The sequence below is a fragment of the Lutra lutra genome, chromosome 8 (genome assembly GCF_902655055.1).
Source record: "Lutra lutra chromosome 8, mLutLut1.2, whole genome shotgun sequence".
In the NCBI taxonomy this organism is placed as follows: domain Eukaryota; kingdom Metazoa; phylum Chordata; class Mammalia; order Carnivora; family Mustelidae; genus Lutra; species Lutra lutra.
In genome coordinates, this window is record NC_062285.1 from 131,200,182 (window position 1) to 131,220,118 (window position 19,937).

Genomic DNA, 19,937 nt, shown 5'->3' on the forward strand with positions numbered 1-19,937 from the left:
CTACGACAGAGGAGAACGACCCGCACCCTGAGGAACAGGGACAAGAAGATTCAGAGTCCGTGAGCGTAAGGGGCCATCACTCACACACTCTCTAAGAGCCTGGTTACTTCAACAGTCCCCCCACCGCTCTAGTCCTCACCACGGATGCTGCCTGGGGCAGGACTGCCCCGTTGCCACCCCAGGTCCGTTCTTCCTTTCCTGCTTAGGAACAGAGAACCCTGCTCACATTCAGGGGAGCAAAGCAGCCAGAGACAACAGGACACATCATGGCCTCTGAAGCAGCCAAGCATGGCTATGGGACCTCAGGAAGGCCACTAACGGGCAGTTTGCCGGTGGCGACCTGTGCCCATTCTGGCAGCCTCGTCCCTGTTTCTTCTTGGCTGCTGGCCTATGTTGAGGGCACTGATGCTCTAGCGCCATATTGGACACTGAGATAGGGACTACTGCTGAGAACACTCGAAACAGAGTATTCTGGGAATGACACCACTCAACCACCACACCAACCTACCACCAACATCCCAACTGCGTGGATGTGGGGGAGAAATCAACTTCCATCTGGTTTAAGTCCCTGCTCCTGGGGACTGCTGTCACACGCAGTGGCACCTCACTGTCCCTGACTTACCACTATTTCCATCAGCCTCCTCTTCATCTGCGACACTCCACAGTCCTTCTCCTTTACTGAACACCTTTATCCCAAGCCCCCATGTTCCTCTCCATCTGCTGCCATTCTTCTGGAGAACATTATCACAGAGCCATCCGACCTTTTGGCCTGATGGCATGGGGCTGGGGGACGGGGGGCTCATTTCCAAGCATCTTCATCCACACACCCCACCCACCCACCCCAGACCCGCAGCCCCCTCCACACCATCCCCGCTCAGTATGGTCCAGGTACCCAGCCCACCAGCATCGCTGGGGAGCTGGTCAGAGGAGCAGACTCTCCAGCCCACCCCAGGCTTGCAGACCAGGAGATGTGAAGGACCACGACAGCGGGGGAGACACTACTGTCGACATCCTCCTTCCTCTCCTCCGGACCACAGAGCGAGGAAATCCATCCTCCAGCTATACCTGTCTGTCCTTCCAGATCTCACCGAGTCATCCCTTTCGAACAACTTGAAAATCAACCTATACTACCCTGAATTGCTTGCTTACTCACTCTTCCCTGAACAAAATAATTACTTTCACACTTCCCTGCTTTTGTTTTCGTTATTCCCTCCGCCTGGAATGCCCTTCCAAATCCCAGAAAACCCACCGATCTCCCACTCGCCTTTGGGGGCACTGCCAACTTAAATGCGACCTCCAGAGCATGAGCATTTTAGGGAGGAGGAACTGTTCTGGGCCTTCTCAGCCCGCTCTGGAGCCCACATCACTTACTACAGCATGACCTTGAACGTGGAAGGCAACCTCTCTGTGCCTCAGTTTCTTCACCTGTAAAGCTCAGTTCCAAGAAACCAAGGAGGACATTAAAATTAAAGCACCTGCAACAATGCTTGGCACAGAGTAACCATTTAATAAGCGCCAGACACTAATTCTTCACACCAAGACCTAGTGCGGGAGCAGACACACAGTGGGCGCTCCGTATACATTTACAGACTCGAACGTGCAGTTTCTGGATTGGCTTCTGTGCCTTAATTCTTCCTGGGCTCATGAGTCCACCCCACCCACTCTTCTCCACAGCCCAGCGAAAAGCCGGAATCCAGCCCCCAACAGGGACATTATTTAGATGAAAGAACATTTTCCGCAGCCATCCCAGTCCTCAGAGCCTCGCCAAGAAATAGAAAAGAAAAGCAATATAAATGTTAATAGGAAATTGTCTATTCGCTTTTACGGAGGCTAATCTACTGCAGCCCAACAAAGAGGGAATTAGACAGCTGAAGGGATAGGAAAACATGGGACCTTGACACACCAAAACCCAGGGGACTGCAGCTCCCAAGAGGAAATGCATTCCAGGCCGACGGGACTGTGGAAATCAGGACAGAGGGCTTCTGCTCTGGAGGTCTCCACAGTGGGTAGCCTGGTTCCTGCCCCAGACCCCCTTTCTGGGCATCCATCATCTTGTGCCTATGAAGTGAGGCTACTGGCCCACACAGTACGGAGAGCAAGGTGATGACAGTGCTATCCCTGTTCCCAAGGACTACTGGGACAGGCAGACAAATGAACCTACATGATCAGACAGTGTGGCGATGCTACTAAGGGCACGGGCTCAAGATGTAGGCAAGCAGAGAGGCACGTCACCAGATCAAGAGGGCAGGAGACAGAGGTCAGCTCCCAGAGCAGACCTGAGAACTGGGTTCTGAAGGGGGGATGGGGATTAGCCTCACAAAGACAGCAGGAAAAGGTGTCCCAGGCAGCCAGAACACTGGGTACAGAGAGACCAAGGAACTGTACTGAGTTAAGCTAAAGAATGGTGGCCCGAAGATGCCCAGGGCTAATTCCGAGGCTGCCCATGAATGTTACATCATGAGTCCAAAGAGATTCTGCAGGTATGATTAAAGAATGTGGAGACGGGGAGATTATTCTGGATGATCTGCGTGGGCCCCACGCAATCATAAGGTCTTTAAGAGACACGCAGGAGCTGTTGGCATCAGAGGACGAGTCCGTGCGACCTGGAGGCAGAGAACGGAGGGACACACTTCGCAGACGGAGGAACAGGTCACAAGCCAAGGAATGCAGGCAACCCCTGGAAGCCAAGAAAAGCAAAGCAACGACTGTCCCCTCGGAGCCCCCCGAAGGAACCAGCCCTGTGACACCCTGACTTCAGCCCAGAGGGATGCATGTTGGACTTCTGACCTCTAGGAGTAGGAGAAGACACCTCTGCCTTGTTTGAAACCACAAAGTTCACGGTGATTTCTTGGAGGAGCAACGGGAAATTAACACACATATGCCGTGTGATGGGCATCTTCACAAATGCTAAAGAAAAGTGATGGGAAAAAATGGAACTGAGGAAGGGGGCAGCCATGGGCCAAACCACGAAAGGATTTGTGCACCAGACTGAGTTTCCATTATATCCTCAATGTGGAGCTGCTGCTAAAGGATATTAAGCAGAGGGATGATATAATAAGATCGCCCGTGCGAAAGCACTGAATCGTCACATTTTCAGATCTTAAATCTCAGGAATTACCACATGTCTAATTCTCCATTTTATTGACTCATTTCTTTTATCATGGACTGTAATGACATTATGAAAAGGAGGAATAACCTACTGGAATATGTAACTCTATCGCCAACCCCCGCCCCCCCCCCCCCCCACTAGATGCCACTCTAAGGTTCTGGAAGGCACATCTGTACCGGGAGGGCAGCGATCAGGTAGGAGCATGCGGGTGCAGACAGCCGGACAGGACCGAGTTGAGGGTTTCCCCTCCCAAATCCTGGACGGAAGACTGCCTTGTGCCTTAAAAACTCCCGTTCGGATGCTCTCTCCCCACCAGGAAGGGGAAAGGCAACCAACGTGTATAGAATGCTCACTTGGGGCCAAAAGCTTTGTGAACATTTCCTTTGCTGAGATCCCCCCCCACAATGATCATCTGAGGAAGGACGATTACCGCCCTCCCAGGCCCGCACTCTTAAGTTGGGGGAGGGGGTGGGGCAGTGCACTGATTCTCCAGTGACTGAGGGCCATTCCCGGGGCACCGCTGTCACAAGGCACAGTGCCCATCAGAGAATGCCAGGCAGAGGAGACACCCCACCTCCCCATGTGCCCCCCACATCTCCATAAGTCTCTGTCTGCACACGGAAAGGCTTCGGATATAAAATTCTGGCTAGCTTCCAGGCTCCGTGCCCTGGCCCCCACCCCCCAGCGTGTAGCCCAGCCTGGGCCCACGTCCCCCTCTTCAGGGCCTCTGCCAGCTCTGCCCCTCACCGAATGTCACTCGCTGCTAAAGGGATTGCTTAGGTGGCCTCTAAGCAGCCCCGGATCTGAACAAGCTGGGTTTGCTCTGGCACTGCCACCAGCCCCCAGAGGCCATGGGCCAGGCCCTGCGGATGTTCCAAGGCAGTGCCTTGGCTCCCCCCACCCTGCCTGAGAAGGGTGCTTAGCAGACTGTGGAACGGATTTCAAAAATCCCTACCCCTCCCCGGGCTTCAGTTAAAATAGTGGTTTCCCAGCCTCTGCCTTCGGCTCAGGTCATGATCCCAGGGTCCTGGGATCGAGCCCCACATGGGGCTCTCTGCTTAGCAGGGAGCCTGCTTCCTCCTCTCTCTCTCTCTGCCTGCCTCTCTGCCTACTTGTGATCTCTGTCTGTCAAATAAATAAATAAAATCGTTAAAAAAAAAAATAGCGGTTCCCCACCTTCGCCATGGGGACCTCCCCCGAGTTGAAAGCCCAGCACGCTCTCCATGCATCTGACCCTCTCCAGGACCGTGGGGGGCACTCTGCGGGGGGGGGGGGCGTTGAAACCCCACAAAGGGCGGACAACGTCGGGCACAACATTGGGCACGTGCGGAGTTTTCAATCCCAAGCTATTTTCGCACGGCTGGGAACCGCTCTGACAGGCTCCACTCTTCCCTGCTCCCCCTTTTCTTCTAGGATCTATATTTGGGGACAGTACATTCCTAAGAATAGAATCCCTGAGTTAAAGGGTAAAAGCACAATTTATAGTTCCTATGGTGAACTCGCTGCTTACTCTCCAGAAAGAGCGCTGTTGGCGTTGCCAACAATTCAAATCCACCAGCCACGGATGGAGGCCTGACTGCAATCCGGCGCCCCACCCGCCACCTCCTCTTCCCTGCCCCTGTTTCGATAGCACACGGTGCTCCAATCGCCCCATTTGGTTGACGACAAGAGTGAGGTCGTGTCAACTAAAGCAACCTGCCCCAACAGGCTATTACCATCTGGAGTTATTTTGAGACAGGGCGGGGAGAAGATTCTAAGTCCCCGAGCCCCCCAGTTCCGCTGCATCTGCTGAATTATTCAGATCTCTGAGTTATCCCACAGAGCTACAACAGCTTTCACTTACTGAGATAACCACAGACCAGGGACTAGACTGCGTACTGCTTTGTTATATAAACCAGCACATCCCCCAAGCCCACCGTCAGTGAGCCAATCGAAATTTGAGCAAGGCATGGGTCTGCCCAGTCCACAGATGAAAGCAATGGAGCTCAGGGAAGCAACTTCCCTCCACAGATGATAAACTTATTCATCAATAAACGGATCGGCACAGGGGCTGTCTCTGAAGCCGAAGCATGGCACTGGAAGGCTAGACTGCCGCGAACGGTTACCACCACCGGGTGGGAGGCAAGGAAGGAGGTTTCCAAAGATGGTGGTGAGAAAAATCAGCATTCCATTTCGATTCATCTTTCCTGGCTGTGCTGCTGGCTGTGTAGTTTGATGAGTGCAGTGTTTATTCCAGTGCCATTCCAACTAGCTGCATACAAATACATGTCCTTCTCTTCTGAGGGCTGCTTCCCATTACACAAACAATGAGCACGAGGACCAGCCCATGTCCCTGCACAGGCCTCCAGCGGACCAACCCCCCCGCCCCCGAAACTACCTCTCATTAGAGCCTGGGAGAGAACAGGAAGGATTTCTCCCAGGGGTAGCCTGTGCAGGGGGGATGGAGCAGAAAACAGTTCCTAGAAAGCAGAAGGAGCTCCTTTTTAAGGGCAAGAGCATCATAATCGGAAAGAAGCCACAGGTTCGAGACCCAGCTCTGCCAGTAACTCAATGTGCAATCTGGGGCAAGTCAGTCTTGGCCTCATAAAGACTAATTATAAGACAAATAACTTGATGTAATTACAGACTCTCCTCTCGAGGCGGCAGGCGAGATTCTAGTAAACATGGATTGAATCGCTTTAAAGAGAGGAAAAGATTGAGCAAACCAAGACCAGATAGCCGGGTCTCAGATCACTTGCACAACTAACCTACCATCTTATACTCCTTTGCCTCAAAATACACGGACAGAAACCCATGGGTTGGCCCTTTTCTGCCCTAAGGCAGCAACCAACACAGACTCTTTCAGATCCCACACCAGCTGACATCGTGGTCGCAGGTCGAAGGCAGTTTGAAAAAGAAGAAATCATTACGTCCATCTTCAAGTGAGAATGCTATCATCGCAGGAGATCCAGAACTGACCCTGGAGACCAATTCCAGCTGAAGAACGTTACGACTGATAAAGAAATGGGAGGGAGAAAAGGAAAAATCCCACCCTGGTTTCCCTTTCTCACTGTCCTCCCACGGGAAGGATGCGTCTTTTTCCTTGTCATCCTGCCAGATGCTAAAGGGAGACCTCCCAGGACTGCACCTCCCCTTGGCACAACCAGCCTGACCATGTTTACTAGGCGCCCATCACGGGAATACGGGAAATGCCCAGGTGAGTACACAAAGCATCAAAGCCACGTATAACAAAATTCATCAAGTCAAGTTTGGCTTTGCCAGAGATGCTCTTTTCATTGTAACTTAGAAAGTCTCCAGGTGTTAATAGCTGGAAATCGTTCTAGGGCTCCTCTTTTGGGGCTTTATGGCTACATTTGCAGCACACAACCGAGATCCTCCAAAAAAGAAGACTCCAGGTACGTTATGCATCATCCCCACCCCACCCCACCCCACCCCACCCCACCCCTGCCCACTTTCTCCAATTGCTCGGGTTTCCCAGCCAGCCTTCCTCTTTGCTCCCAAAGGAACTTTAAAAAAAAATTTTTTTTTAATTTAAAAAAAAGAAAAAAAGAAAAGAAAAATCAAGCTGCTTGGTGGGGGACGGGGGAGTGTCAATTTGTAAATTCCCCTCTTGGCCCTGTCTACCTGCAAAGATACAGAAAAATCTAGAAGTAAAAGAAGAGGATTGTTGTTTCCCTTTTTAGTTTCCAGATGGAGCTGCCTCCCACAGGCTACCCACATACCCAAGTGGTTGATGTCACTATTGTGATTCTGGTAGTACCGTGTTGGCCCTGGGGCGGGCACCCCCCCCTAAAAAATCCACAAGAGTTAGCACATCTGAGGAAGCCAGAGACAGAAACGAGGGAGCCGGTGGGTGCCTGGCTTTGGAGAGGTCCACAAAGCCACCAGGCAGAGGCCTGCGAGTGGACGTGCGCGCCCACACGCCCGCTGGACTGAACCTTAGGCGTTGAGAGGCAGAGGCACCAGAACAGGCCGAGCACGGCACAGGCCCAATACCGCCCCATGGGACCCTCACAAAAAACCCCTTTGGCCATCTCCTGGGATGAAAGGCTCAGAATTCATCAAGGTCACCGTGGTCTGGAGGAGCCCGGCGCTGCGGTGTGACAGGCCCCCACACATGGAAGAGAATGGCCGGCACATGGTGGAGCTTCTTTCTGAACAAGAATGTCATCATCGGGACTGTGCCCCGGGCACTGGGTCTACCTACTGAGGTGGCGGTGGTGGTAATGGGAAGATGTACAGGGAGACCTGGCTGGGGACTCCGACTGGAACCACTTCCGCTTGGTCCGCTCAGGATTCCTGCCATGGGCCGCACCCCGAAGCTAGACGTGACACACCTTCTTGACTCCCAGTGTCTGCCTTCAGGGGACTGTCCCTGCACAAGGTTACTCGTGCTGCCGTAACAAAGCACTCCAGACCAGAGAGCTTAATTAAACACAGAAGTGGAGGCCCTCATAGTTCTGGAAGCTGGGGTCCCGACCTAGGTGTCAACAGGGTTAGTTTCTTTTTGGTCATCTCTCCTGGCCTTGCAGCGGGACATCTTCTCCATGTGTGTCTGAGTCCTCCTAATCTCCTCTGCTTGTAAGAGCCCCGGGAATGCTGGATTAGGGCCTCCCAGGTGCTCTCATTTTACCTCATTTACCTTTTTAAAGACCTCCTCTCCAAATACAGTCACAGTCTAAGGGACTTAGACTGTACAGAGGCCTTAAGCCGATGCATTTTGAAAGGAACAAAATTCAACCCGTAACAGTCATTACCATCTTTATACCTCTGAGGAACAGGACACAAATAAGAAGGTGAAGTAGCTCACCAGAGGGCTGCAGGGCCAAACAGAGTGAGCACGGACACTTGTACCTAAGATCTAACTTTATCTCAAGTAGTCATTTGCATCGAGCATGCCAAGACTGCTCAAGGGTTATAACGGTTTTGTTGTTGGTTGTTGAACCAGTAACTGCCTGTCATCATGACTCATTCTCCTTGATTCAGGGCTGTCTAGACACCAGAGTTGTGCAAAGCTACCCATTCTCCATTGTAATGCACCAATTTTAAAAAACCTTCATTACAAGCCATTCGACTGGGGGATCACAACTCTCAGGTGCCCCCCCCCGTGATTGATGCGTGTTCTCCAAATTGGATTTCTTGCTTCCAAAGAGCCTTTTGGTGGTGCCTTGTGGAAAACCGTGCACATAGTGGTATCCTGGTCAATATTTGCTGAATGCATGAAAGTATGTACGAATGGACGGAGTGCTCAAGGTAACATCGAAAGACCCTTCCCGGTTTTCATTTAGTTCCATGATTTTGTTCTAGGAAGTAACACCCCGGGACAGCTGCTTGACGGCGGAGGATTACATGAGACCCAAAACCGTACCTTTCTTCTCTGAAGTGTATCTTCCTCCTCCTCCCCAGCAAGCAGGTCAGGGCAGCAGCACCCATGGAAACAATGCAGTGATAAGCTGCCATTGCAGATAATGGCTTTGGTCCAGGCACAGAATGATGGAAAACCCCAAGACCAATTAAACTTTGCCCTTAGAATTAATCCCAGCACTACTTTGAATACTTTCTTCTCTTGCCAAACACTTGCTAGGTGAGAAAAAGAAGGAACACTTCACCATCAGCATCTGACACTACCATCCCTGTTTCCTATCTGGAGAATGTCGTTGTCATTCAATCAATGTCTATTGGAGTAGCTCTATGAGCAAAGAACTACCATGGGCAATTTCCCAAGAAGCAGGAGACAACAGCTCATGACAGAAGGTGTTGAAAAGAATTCAAAAAAGTTAAAAAAAAATTACAAGAATATGGAAGAGCACTGGGTGTTATACACAAACAATGAATCACGGAACAAATATCAAAAACTAATGATGTACTGTATGGTGGCTACCATAACAATAAAAAAAAAGAATATGGAGTAATGCAATACAAATTGTATTAAGATGTGTTAAGCCTTTGAGGAATACCCAGGAACAAGTGTAAGGCTAGGATTTTAAAGAATAAAAGATTCTCAGAAGAAAAGAGACAGTAAATCAAAGCATCAATGGGAGACTAAAACGGTCTCTTTTTACACCTACAGAATGGCTAGTTCCGGGTCCAGTGAGGACCATGGACATGAACTGTCTGGGTATTGAGCAAGCTAGGAGGAACTATAGCAAAAATCGCAGGCCCAGGAGACGTGTCGATTTGACTCTAGGGAGTTTTAACCATACCCATTACCCTAGTCAATAACCTTATGGGGTGAAGAACAAGAAGGCAGATGATGGGGCACCTGGGAGGGGGGCTTGGGTAGTTAGGTGTGTAACTCTTGATTTGGGGTCAGGTCATGATCTGAGGGTTGTGGGACTGAGCCCTGCATTGGGCTCTGTGCTCAGCGGGTTGCCTGCTTGCTCCTCTCCCTCTGCTCCTCCCCCTACTCTCTAATAAATAAAAATAAAATCTTAGGGGTAAAAAAATGGCAGATGCTAACTTGGTTGGAAAGCCAAGAAACTTGGACACCAAGCCAACCAGTGGACATGACTGGTGCTGCACCAGTAAGGATGCTTCCTCAGTTGGAGATATGGATCAGATGGGTCATGGGACCAGAGGCCCTCAAGAGGTGAGCAGCACAAGCAGGGACTGTTCACGGAGACCAGGGGTCCAGTGGCTATGAGCATCTTAGAATGACAGTCTAGTCAATGGACAGCTAAATGAGCCACACACTCCACTCCACTGTCAGTGGGAAATTACCAGGAAATCTCAGTTCGGCTCCAAGTGTGGTCAAGACACAGAAAGGGACAAGTAGAGAACTAGAGGGAACCAAGAGTGGTTAGAGCCACAGCAGTTGGGAGAGAAGGATGGAAAGAGGGAGGGAGACACACACACACACACACACACACACACACACACACACACACAATCTGTAGGTATCATACATCCTACTGAGGCCAGTAAGAAAAGCTACAAACATACTCAGTCTTAAAAAAAAAAAAAAAGTAGAAGCAACAACAGGGGGAAAAAGAGCCAGTAACCTTGGCCCCTGCATTCCTTACCAGCCTCCAACAAAGTCAGGTTTAAATTATGTTCCTATGGCACCAACTGTACCACTTCCAGGAATCTTGCCCTGCATGGCAGGTGTGCTCACAGATGGTCTATCTTTAGTATCTACAGTGCCGGTGACTGCTACTCGTTTGCAGCCACTGAAACTGCCTATCCCTGTGGCTAATTTGTTTTGTTTGTCCTCAAAATCTCCCCTTTATGAACCTCTTCATCTGGAGAGCAAAATCACATCACTTGAGGGCTCAGATTTGCTAAGAAGCTCAAAGCTTCATTTCACATCTATTTTCTTATAATTAATCAGTTTTATTTAAAAAGGAGGAGAGGGATAGATATATCTACAGACCAGGGAAAACGGATACAGCTTGGAGAACGATTATATATAATAGTCCCAGAAGGTTTAGCTGTTCAGATGATCATTAAAGAAATGGATGAACTTGGTTTTTAAAAAGGTTTCAGCTACCCCCCTTCCCCTGAATCAGATAAGGAGAAAGGAGAGGGCTAGGTCCACTTCCTTCTGGAACCACATTAAAACGTATCCCCAAACAGCCCCTCACAGAGAGTCGCCCCACCTCTGCCACGCCTCCAGTATATGAACGCAGGGCACCCCTCACGCCCCGTTGTTGGAAGCACATTCGTTACTATTTGGGGCCCATTCCTACTGTGGTTTCTATTTATTTATTTTTTTAAAGATCTATTTATTTGAGAGAGCAAGCGAGCATGTGCGTGAGGGAGGGGCAGAGGGAGAAGGAGAGAATCCTTTAAGCAGATGCCCTGCTGAACATGGAGCCAAGGACACGGGGCTTGATCCCAGGACCCCAAGATCATGACCTGAGCCAAAACCAAGACCCAGATGCTTAAACGATGGAGCCACCCAGGTAACCCCTCGCTGGTTTATTTTTAAACACACCAGCCAGCACACAGGGCTGGAGACAGCAAACCAGGCTGACTTTGTATTAATCCGATAGGTCCTTCATTATCTAGGTGATGGTTTTGTTTTAGGGGATTTTTTTTCCCCTCCAGGTATAAATTCCTGAAGTCACGAACTAGTAAACCCATGGGTCTGTTTACTCTTCCTTTGTGATATTCAGCCTTGAAAAACAAACCCCTCCCACCACCCGCTGGTGATGATGAACCCGATCTACTCGTAGGATGGTCTAGACAACCAGGGAACCGGCTCCTGTCTTTCCACGAACTGGGCTACGACAGCTTAAAGTTCCTACTATCCGACCACCATGGTGACGGACAGGTTGGAAATGAAGAATCGCCCTTGCCTGGAAACAATTCAAGTTGTCAGCTCCATGCACCCTTGGGCGTACCCTTTACCTCGCCAAGCCTGGGGTCCTCATCGGGAAACTGGGGAAAAGAATTATACCTACTTTATGAGATTGAATGAGCAAGATCCAATGGAGACAGGAGACACCACACATTAAGACAAGCAGCAATGGCTTTGATCATATAAATGCTAAATTAAGAACTATCATGTAAATCTACCAAGCCGATCAAAAAAAAAAAAAAAAAAGCGGGGGGGGGGCGGTGGGAGGGGCAAAGAAACTAGACGAATAACCTACAAAGTCCAGGTAAAATGGATCGTGACACCGTCTTCCATGGCCGCCGCCCATCCTGTGCTTACACAGGCCTGTCACTGCCCCCGGGAAATTCTCTAAGGACCAACCAATCACACACGGACCTCTGACCCATGCCGAGAACACTCTGGCCCAGACGGCATCCTGAATTCCAACCTGAGCAGCTGCAGGTCACGGAAGGACACGGGGTGGTGACCTCAGGGGTACAGAGCACAGGCCGCTGAAGATGCACAGAGGTCGCGGGGGAAGAGGGCAGGGGGATTCAGTCTCTCAGAAGTTCGTTTCATCACCAGCCCCTCTGACTGTGGGTTCAGCAGCCCTTCACCCGGACTGAGCAAGTCTGCAGAGGAACTGCTCCTTCTGAGTCACTGCGTCTGCCCTCCACCCCCCGCCCCCGCTCCTCCCCGCCACCCCCCATGCAGTATAGAAATCTGAACTCCAACCTGACGGACCCCCAAGGCTCTGGTCCCTCCAGGCTGTCCTCTGGAACCCGTGTCACCGACAGTCCCCTCTCATCCTCAGAAGGCTTGCTGTCAGAAGGGCTTGTGTGCAAGTGTAGAAAGAAGTGGAGGCGGGGGTAGCAAAACAGAGAGGAAACAGCCTGGTCAGGAAACAGGAGACCCCAACTCACACTTCGCTGGCTGGAGTCCTTGTGCTTCCACCCTTCGTCTTGTGCATGAGAAGCTTGGGCAACAGAGAATCAGAAATAAGGTGATTTCCTCTGAAATCCTCCCTTGGCACCGCCAGTCACTGAGGTCCAGACAAGAGCAAGCGGTTGGTTGCAGGAGGTTAACTGGGTCACTTCCTGGCCAGGTCATGCTCCCCGGGCTTTTCCCACATCTTAGCATCAGCGCATGTGAGACATTTCACCACCAAAGGGCCATCTTCTTCGAAGCCCACTGAGCCCTCCCGCTGCTCCCTGGGGGTACCACAGCCCCCTGCCATCCTGCTGTTTTAAGCCAAGGTTCCTAAGAGCAGGTCAGTAATGCTGGGGTAACACCTGGGTGTTAACCAGTCTCCAAGTGGTCTCCCCAGCCCAGCGGGGCTCACAACAGCCCCTTTACCGAACTGCAAAGAGAACACTCTTGGAAAGCTCCTCCACGCTTGACAACAGTGGCTCCCAAACTTCAGGCGGCAAAGTCACCTTGAAGGCTGGTTAAGAGCAAAGAATGGGGGCCCCATTCCTCCGGGACATCTGCTGCAGCGGGTCTGGGTGGAACCCAGGAAATCGTACTTCGAACAAGTGCCCAGTTCAGAAATTCTCTTCCCCGAGCACCCCGGTCCAAGGACAGGACACGTGGCAAGGATCACATATCAGAACACCCCCCTCCGCCCGCCGCCCGGGTCCACAACTCCGGCAACATCAGACGGGGCAGCCTGAAGTGGCTACTTTTTCCAACACAGCTCCAATCGCTCATGGGATCACAGACAGATGTCACGGAGAAAAAGACCCACACTGACATGCTGTGAATCCCAGCTGGCAGCGGGCTTGCTCTCCACTGCTCAGAAAGCAACAGGAAGAAATCTCTCTATGGAGTTACAGGCCATCCACAATTTAATTTTGAGTTAATTCTCCATCACTAACTACTAGTTCCAATTTCATGTTTCCCTCTAGATAAATTATTCCAACTCCGTGCACAATCCACACTCCACTCTCCACCTCAGCCCAAATGCTTAAGTAGAATCACAACAGATAGCCCTCGCTTTGGGAGACAAAAGGCAAACCTTCAAATGCATCTCCATAAAGTCACTGTGATGTCCCAGGAGTTCCCAGATTTAGGACATAAAAATACAGCACACCCGGTTAGACTTGAACTTCAGATGAACTAATCATGTGCTAGTAGGAGTGCGCCCGTGCAATGCTTAAGCTGCACTTCTACTAAAAATTGTTTGATGTTTATCTGAAGTGTAAATTTAACCGAGTCTCATATTTTATCTGGAACCTGTGCACTCATTCAAAAAGTGTATATTGAGCCTCTACGACATGTTACTTGCTACAAATATAATACATAGAGGCCGGGGTGTGTGGTAAATGTTTAAAAACGGGCTGTCGGGGAGGGGATCATTTTTAGCACTCGCTGGTGCCCGGAGTTCTCGCAACCACCTTGCCAGTATGAGACAATCCAGAGACCCGCAGAGATGCCCAACCAGAGAACCGAGATCACTGAGCCTCAGAACTGACAGCAACCACCTCCCACCTCCAGGGTCTCGTATGGTAAGACAGATACACGCTTATCTGGTGGGCTGGCCCTTCTGTCAGGAGTACCCCAATGATTCCCAGCTGACACCCAAGGTACTCCTCTCACGCTACGTACATTACACTCCGCCTCCCCAAGCAGACCAAACATTTCTGTTTGGGAGTCATGTGGGTGGGTTTCTTCCTTCTTCCCCCCCCCCCACCCCCGCACAGTGCGACACTTCTGCCCTCACTCCACCGAGACATCTGACGGGGCCGTGCTCTAGATCTGCAGCGACAGATCCCAGTTAGTGCCTCCAACTGACGAGGAGTCAGTCACCAATATTCTCTCCCAACGGAAGAGCATTCTGTAGACTTGCTCTTGGCTGTTCCCGGGAGGAAGGCTTTCTTCCTGCCGGCATCAGTAAAGCCCAGGCCCTTCTCAGGAACCAGTTCCTCCAACCTACTCAGTACTTCCCTGGGGTCCGAGGTACAACCCTGCAGAAATCCAAAAACACCACCAACGAGCCCTTGAGGGCCAATAAATCCATTCCGGGACCCTCTACTTCCGCCCTGGGACACACACAAGCACTGTTACCACCGGTTATATGTGAAGGTTGGGGACGCTGTGAAGGTTGGGGACGCTGTGAAGGTTGGGGACGCTGTGAAGGTTGGGGACGCTGTGAAGGTTGGGGACGCAACAGATCCTTCTTTTGTCAACAACCCCAAAACACTGCTTGGAAACCAGCTGGCACTGACTTGTCTCACTGGCTCAGCAAATGAAAAAGGGAAGTTAATGCACGAAGGGCGAAGGTGACTAAAACCACTCACGGGACCCACCTGACAGACCACATCTGGAAATTTCATTTCAAACACATTCCTCCAAAGTCAGGTTGTCCCCAAGAGCCAGGCTGTCCATCGTCATTCCCGCCCTCTGGTGCCATGCCTCCCCGCTCCATTCATCATCAATTCCCACCTCGGGGAGATCTTTTTAACAGTCACCCTACTTCCACTGCCCATCTCAGCTCTAAACCTTTGCTCTTTCTAATCTCCAGGTTCCTGTAATACTTTGGGGAGATACGCCATGTAAGAGAGGCTCACAATTCTGTAGTGCAGACAACCTTCTCTGTTTCGTTACTTGCCCTTCAACCACGCCGAATGTCCTATTTGCCATCAGCTCATGGTCCCTTATTAGCACACTGACTGTCCCCAGAGACCCAATGTCCAAGGTTGTCAATACCTGGAGGTATTGATCCAAGAGGCTGACCAAAGCAGAGAACCACTCCCATGCTCTGAAGATTCTTGGCTAAGTGAGGTCCGTCAGAACCACAGCTGGCTCACGGGAAGAAAACACTATACAGAGGCAAGCCAGATGCTAGGGAGAAATCTAAGACAGTGACCAATTTATGAGGGGAATAGGGTTGGACAAATTGGAAGGCACAGAACGAGGCTAAGAAAATAAACAGACAGGAGGCTTTTTAGAGGAAATCTGCTCACACTGAGGATAATTAATTAATGTGTTGACTGGACTCCCAGAGGCAATCATTGAAGCTGAAGCCATGATTATTTTTAATAGACCTGGGCTCTTATTGGGTGGAAACAACAGGAGCCAACAACTGGCTGCCCACGTGGCTGCATGACTGAACTCGTTCCATCCAGATCCACAATTACTTTAATGAGAGTGAAGTGGCTTTTCCACACCGAACTCCATTTCACTATCATTTTTAGCTTCGACTCAGCCCGGCATGGCACCGTTCAGAGGGTACCATCTTTCCGAATGTTCTAGACACGTATGTCACTGCCCATGTGTGTCCCAGCCTGACTATGTCCTCCGCCTGGATGGATTACACCAGCCAGAGATTCCTGACCCAAGATGGCCGCTGGGGGCTTCAACCAGCAAAGCTGAGCCACTCGGTTATTCTCATGGAAACTTTAAATACGGTATAAAAGAGAAGTTACCCTTGGTGGCGGATGCCTATGCTCACAGGTCACAAGGAGTTGGGACTGGAAGACCTCACTAGGTTGTATAAAAAAGAGAAGAGAATGAATGAGAGAAAGAAAAACACAGGGGATGACTAAGGAGAAGCAGAAAAGGAGAGGGTGTGGGAGAGGGGGCATGAGAGAAAGACAGCAAGAAAGTAGAGGTCAAAGAGAGACCTAGAGGAGACCAGAACTACATGGATCCTAGGGCTTCCTACATCCTGGAATAGGAGTCCTTGATTCCTAAATTTTTAGGTAAAAACTGAGCTGCAGTTCCCACTCCTAGGTTTCTGGGCACATATCTCCCTATGTCTCCTAGATAACACCATCTCGCCCTTTTCAAACTGGAGAGCTGCAGGTTTTGCAACTGAAATATGCACGATTAGGAATTCCATCAACATGAAACAAAGGTCTTCTGTTTTTTCTTGAGCTAACTATAAAGGTCCTTTTAAGGTCAAAACGTGCCTTCATCCAGCAAGCCTTTGTTGGACATCTTCTCAGTCTCTGACCTTGTACTTAGTATGGGCTTGGAGAAATGAACCAAAACGCAGCTGGTACCCACCCAACAAGTACAGAAAACAGAAGGGAGATTTCCCAGCACACACAACTACAATCCCCTCTGATAAGTGTTATTTATAGCCCATGTTAGCAAGGAGGCATGTGAAAACACGAGCTTCCATCAGGCAGGGGACAGGAGGGTGCCGGTCAAGAAAGTCATCCTAGGAGAAGCAGTATCTGAACTAAATCCTAACACCACCCAAGAATCAGCAAGGTGAAGAGAGAAGAGGAGGCCGCCTGACTCCCGGGGTGTGCTGGCTGGCTCCTGGGAGAATTTATGCCCCCAAAATGGGCACATACTACAAATCAGGGCTTTTCTCATTCTCTTCCGAGAGCTGGTATACCAGTGCACACCTGGAGGTCCAAGGCCTAGAAGCTGGAGAAGGTGGTGTGTGGTTAAACAAGACGGACTTGTGTAGATGGTCAGAGAGGGAACTGGCTAGAGAGAAGGCAGCTAGGTCAACAGAGGTCACACCAAACATCTTTGTTGCTTGTGAGAAATTGAGACGATGTGAAGCCACTGGAGGGGTTGAAGTCAGAGATTAAAATGGTGAGCTGGAATGATCTGGTTGCACAGCGAAAGATGGTCACTAATAAAAGCAGGAGGCCCCTGAAAGCAGAAGGCCGATGGAAGAACAGCCTGGTCTCCTGGGAACGCCATCCCCATGCAGGGCACTAGGGCCGACCCAGGGAGGGCAATTCCTGGGTCCTTAGTGCCCATGGGATTCCTGGGGGACCGAGGCAAAGCAGAAAGCAAATCTTCACAAAACAAAAAAACAGAGGCAGAAGGGAGTGGGATTCAGTGACAGTGTAACTGGGCAGTCCCATTTGCTATCCTTGTGTGATTAAGCATGGCTATCTGCGTAAAGGACTTCAGAAGCAGGTGGCGTGTAGGGGGAAAACTGAACTTGAAGTCACGAGGTGTGAATCAAAATCTTGGCTCTCCAGCTGTGTGACCTTGGGCAAGTTACCTAACCACAGCCAAAGGTTTATTCCTTCTGAACGGCAATGGTCTCATTCGCAGAATGTGGACAAAAATACTCATTTTCTCGGGTTTATTGTGAAGACTCCCTGACCATGTGAGGAAGCCAGGCTTTTAAGTACAGTTTGACAACTAAGGGCATTGGGTACCAAGTCCTAGGACTCTGAAATTCCCCCCCTTAACGTACAAGTCTGGATGAACTGGGGCAAAGAACAGGAAAGGACCCCAAGCCATGATCATAAGAGGAAATGCAGCCATGACCGTTTCCACGAGGGGTGTTCAGACAACGTCTCTGAAGTCCAGCCAAGGCTCCCAAACAAAGAAAGGTCTAGACATCAGACAGATGGGAGGACTGGAGCAGGCTCAGGACAAACGTGCGCGGGGCTCCTCTGAAGGAGGAGTGGGGTCGTGGTGGTCAGTGCGGGGTACTGGTGTCAAGTAGGAACAAACAAACCCAGGAACAAACTTCTCTTCTCAGAGAAGCTCTGAGCCCTGACTGACCAACCTGGTCTGAGCGCGATCTTCCCTGACACGCAGTGGGAACGCGAACCTCTTGGGTGCAGCCCAGACACAATGTTGCATTTTTTTTTAATCTTTGTCTTTTTCAGCTTACAGTTTTATAAGCAGCCTTAGAAGTACAACTGAGAACCCGGATAAGCAGTTATGTTTGCAATTCTAAGTCACAGGTGGCTCAGTGGGTTAAGTGTCTGCCTTTGGCTCAGGTCATGATCTCAGGGTCCTGGGATCGAGCCCCGCATCGGGCTCTCCGCTTAGCAGGGAGCTGCTTCCCCCTCCCCGTCCCCACCGCCTGCCTCTCTGCCAACTTGTGATTTCCCTGTCAAATAAATAAATAAAATCTTAAAAAGAAAGATATTAATAACAACCATAGATGAGGAAAATAACGAAGACAACAAATGTGACACAGGAGACACTGAAAGTGCTTTGACGAAATGAAAGGCTATTCAGACCTACGATGTGTATGGAACGAAGCCAGACGTTAAGGGATTCGCCATTCAGTCCTGCCTCTGGGGCTGACTGGACAGACCAGAGCCCACAAGAAGAGCCCAAGCAGAAGGCACACTGTCACGGAGGGAGGGAGGACAACAGTAATGAGGGAAAAGACTTCTGACCAGACAGAGCAGGGAACAGTACTGGGAGAGGAAACTGTGGAGGGGGGGATCTACAGAAAGGATGGGGGGAGGCAGGGGAGGGAGGAGCGGGCTCTGTGTGAGGACCAGCATGCAGACAAGGGACACATGTGTCTAAGAATGATCTCTGTGGGCTCCTGCAGGGGTGTGCTGAAGGCTGGGGTCATGAGTGGGAGCTGAGGCTGATGAGGCTGAAGCATCTGCTTCAGTAGAGCTGGAAAGGGAAACCAGAGCGAGATCCCGTCAGGCAAAGATGGGCTCTGGCCTGACTCTCTTTTTGGCAATAAGGAGCCACAGAAGGTTTTCTAGGAGCGAGTGGTACAGCCTTTGAGGAGGAGTCCTCTGGAATCTCTAGGAAGGACTAGGGGAACAGAGGAGGCAGAAGGTAAGGTAGGAGAGGTCAGATATGTGCTAAGGAAGGCTTTTCAAACAAGACAGCCACTAGAGGCAAAGATAAGAAAGAAAAGTTTCACATTTAAAAGAACTTGATGAAGCTCTGAAAAAGGAGGAAGTGCGCTAATTTCCTGGCCAACTGCATAACAAGCCCAGAGCTGGGTTCATGGTCAAAGACACACGTCCTCCCAGGTCCAGGGAGAAAGGGAGATGTGCCATCTTGGGATGTCTCACGTGTAAGAAATTCCGAACGTGGGTAAGGTGCCAATAAATTCTGGAGAAGACCACCCCCCATGCTACCTTTCTTCTACTACCAGCCAGTTCATTTCTGCAGACAGTCTTTGAGGTCCTTCTATGTGGGACACTCTTTAAGGTACGAAGTGGAAATAAGAATGAAAAAGGCTGCTGCTTCTCAGGATCCTGGACACAGAAACGGCTATGAAACCACACAGATCTGGGTAAGGCATCTAGGAAGCTGAAAGAAGCCATTGTGGTAAAAGGAGAAGGAGGTACAGAACCTGGAGACCACCACCACCAAAAACCACTGGAAGATGGTCTCTGGGCTGGACAGAAGGAAAAGTCCCATCTTCCAGGACCCCACCACCCGTACAGCCATTGCGAGCCCCCTTTCCTCGCCCACTCCCCATGCGTGTCTCCGGGAACCTCACTCACGCGCACAGCTCCCAGCGCTACCTTCTGCCCGAGCAGGGCCTGGCCCCAGCCACCCGTGCAACTGGGATTCACCATGGAGCCCAGCCCTTGGTGGCAGCCAACACAGGAAGAGAATGAGGGGTTCTGGAAGTCCCAAAAAGACAATGTGGGGTCAGTGTGGGCAAAACCAGTTCTCTGCTTTGAAAATGAGAGGACGTGGGGACGCCTGGGTGGCTCAGTTGGTTAAGCAGCTGCCTTCGGCTTGGGTCATGATCCCAGCGTCCTGGGATCGAGTCCCACATTGGGCGCCTTGCTCATCAGGGAACCT

The 19,937-nt window shown here is 50.6% G+C and overlaps 1 protein-coding gene and 1 non-coding gene across 4 annotated transcripts in view; both read right to left on the minus strand.

Moving 5' to 3' along the window:
* LARGE1 (LARGE xylosyl- and glucuronyltransferase 1) overlaps nucleotides 1-19,937 on the minus strand; it is a 528,909-nt gene that overhangs the window by 341,140 nt on the left and 167,832 nt on the right. The gene's annotated exons all lie outside the window — the stretch shown is intronic.
* LOC125108136 (small nucleolar RNA SNORA76) lies at nucleotides 3,858-3,995 on the minus strand. The gene has a single exon (XR_007129816.1). It is a non-coding gene; the product is annotated as a small nucleolar RNA SNORA76 (small nucleolar RNA).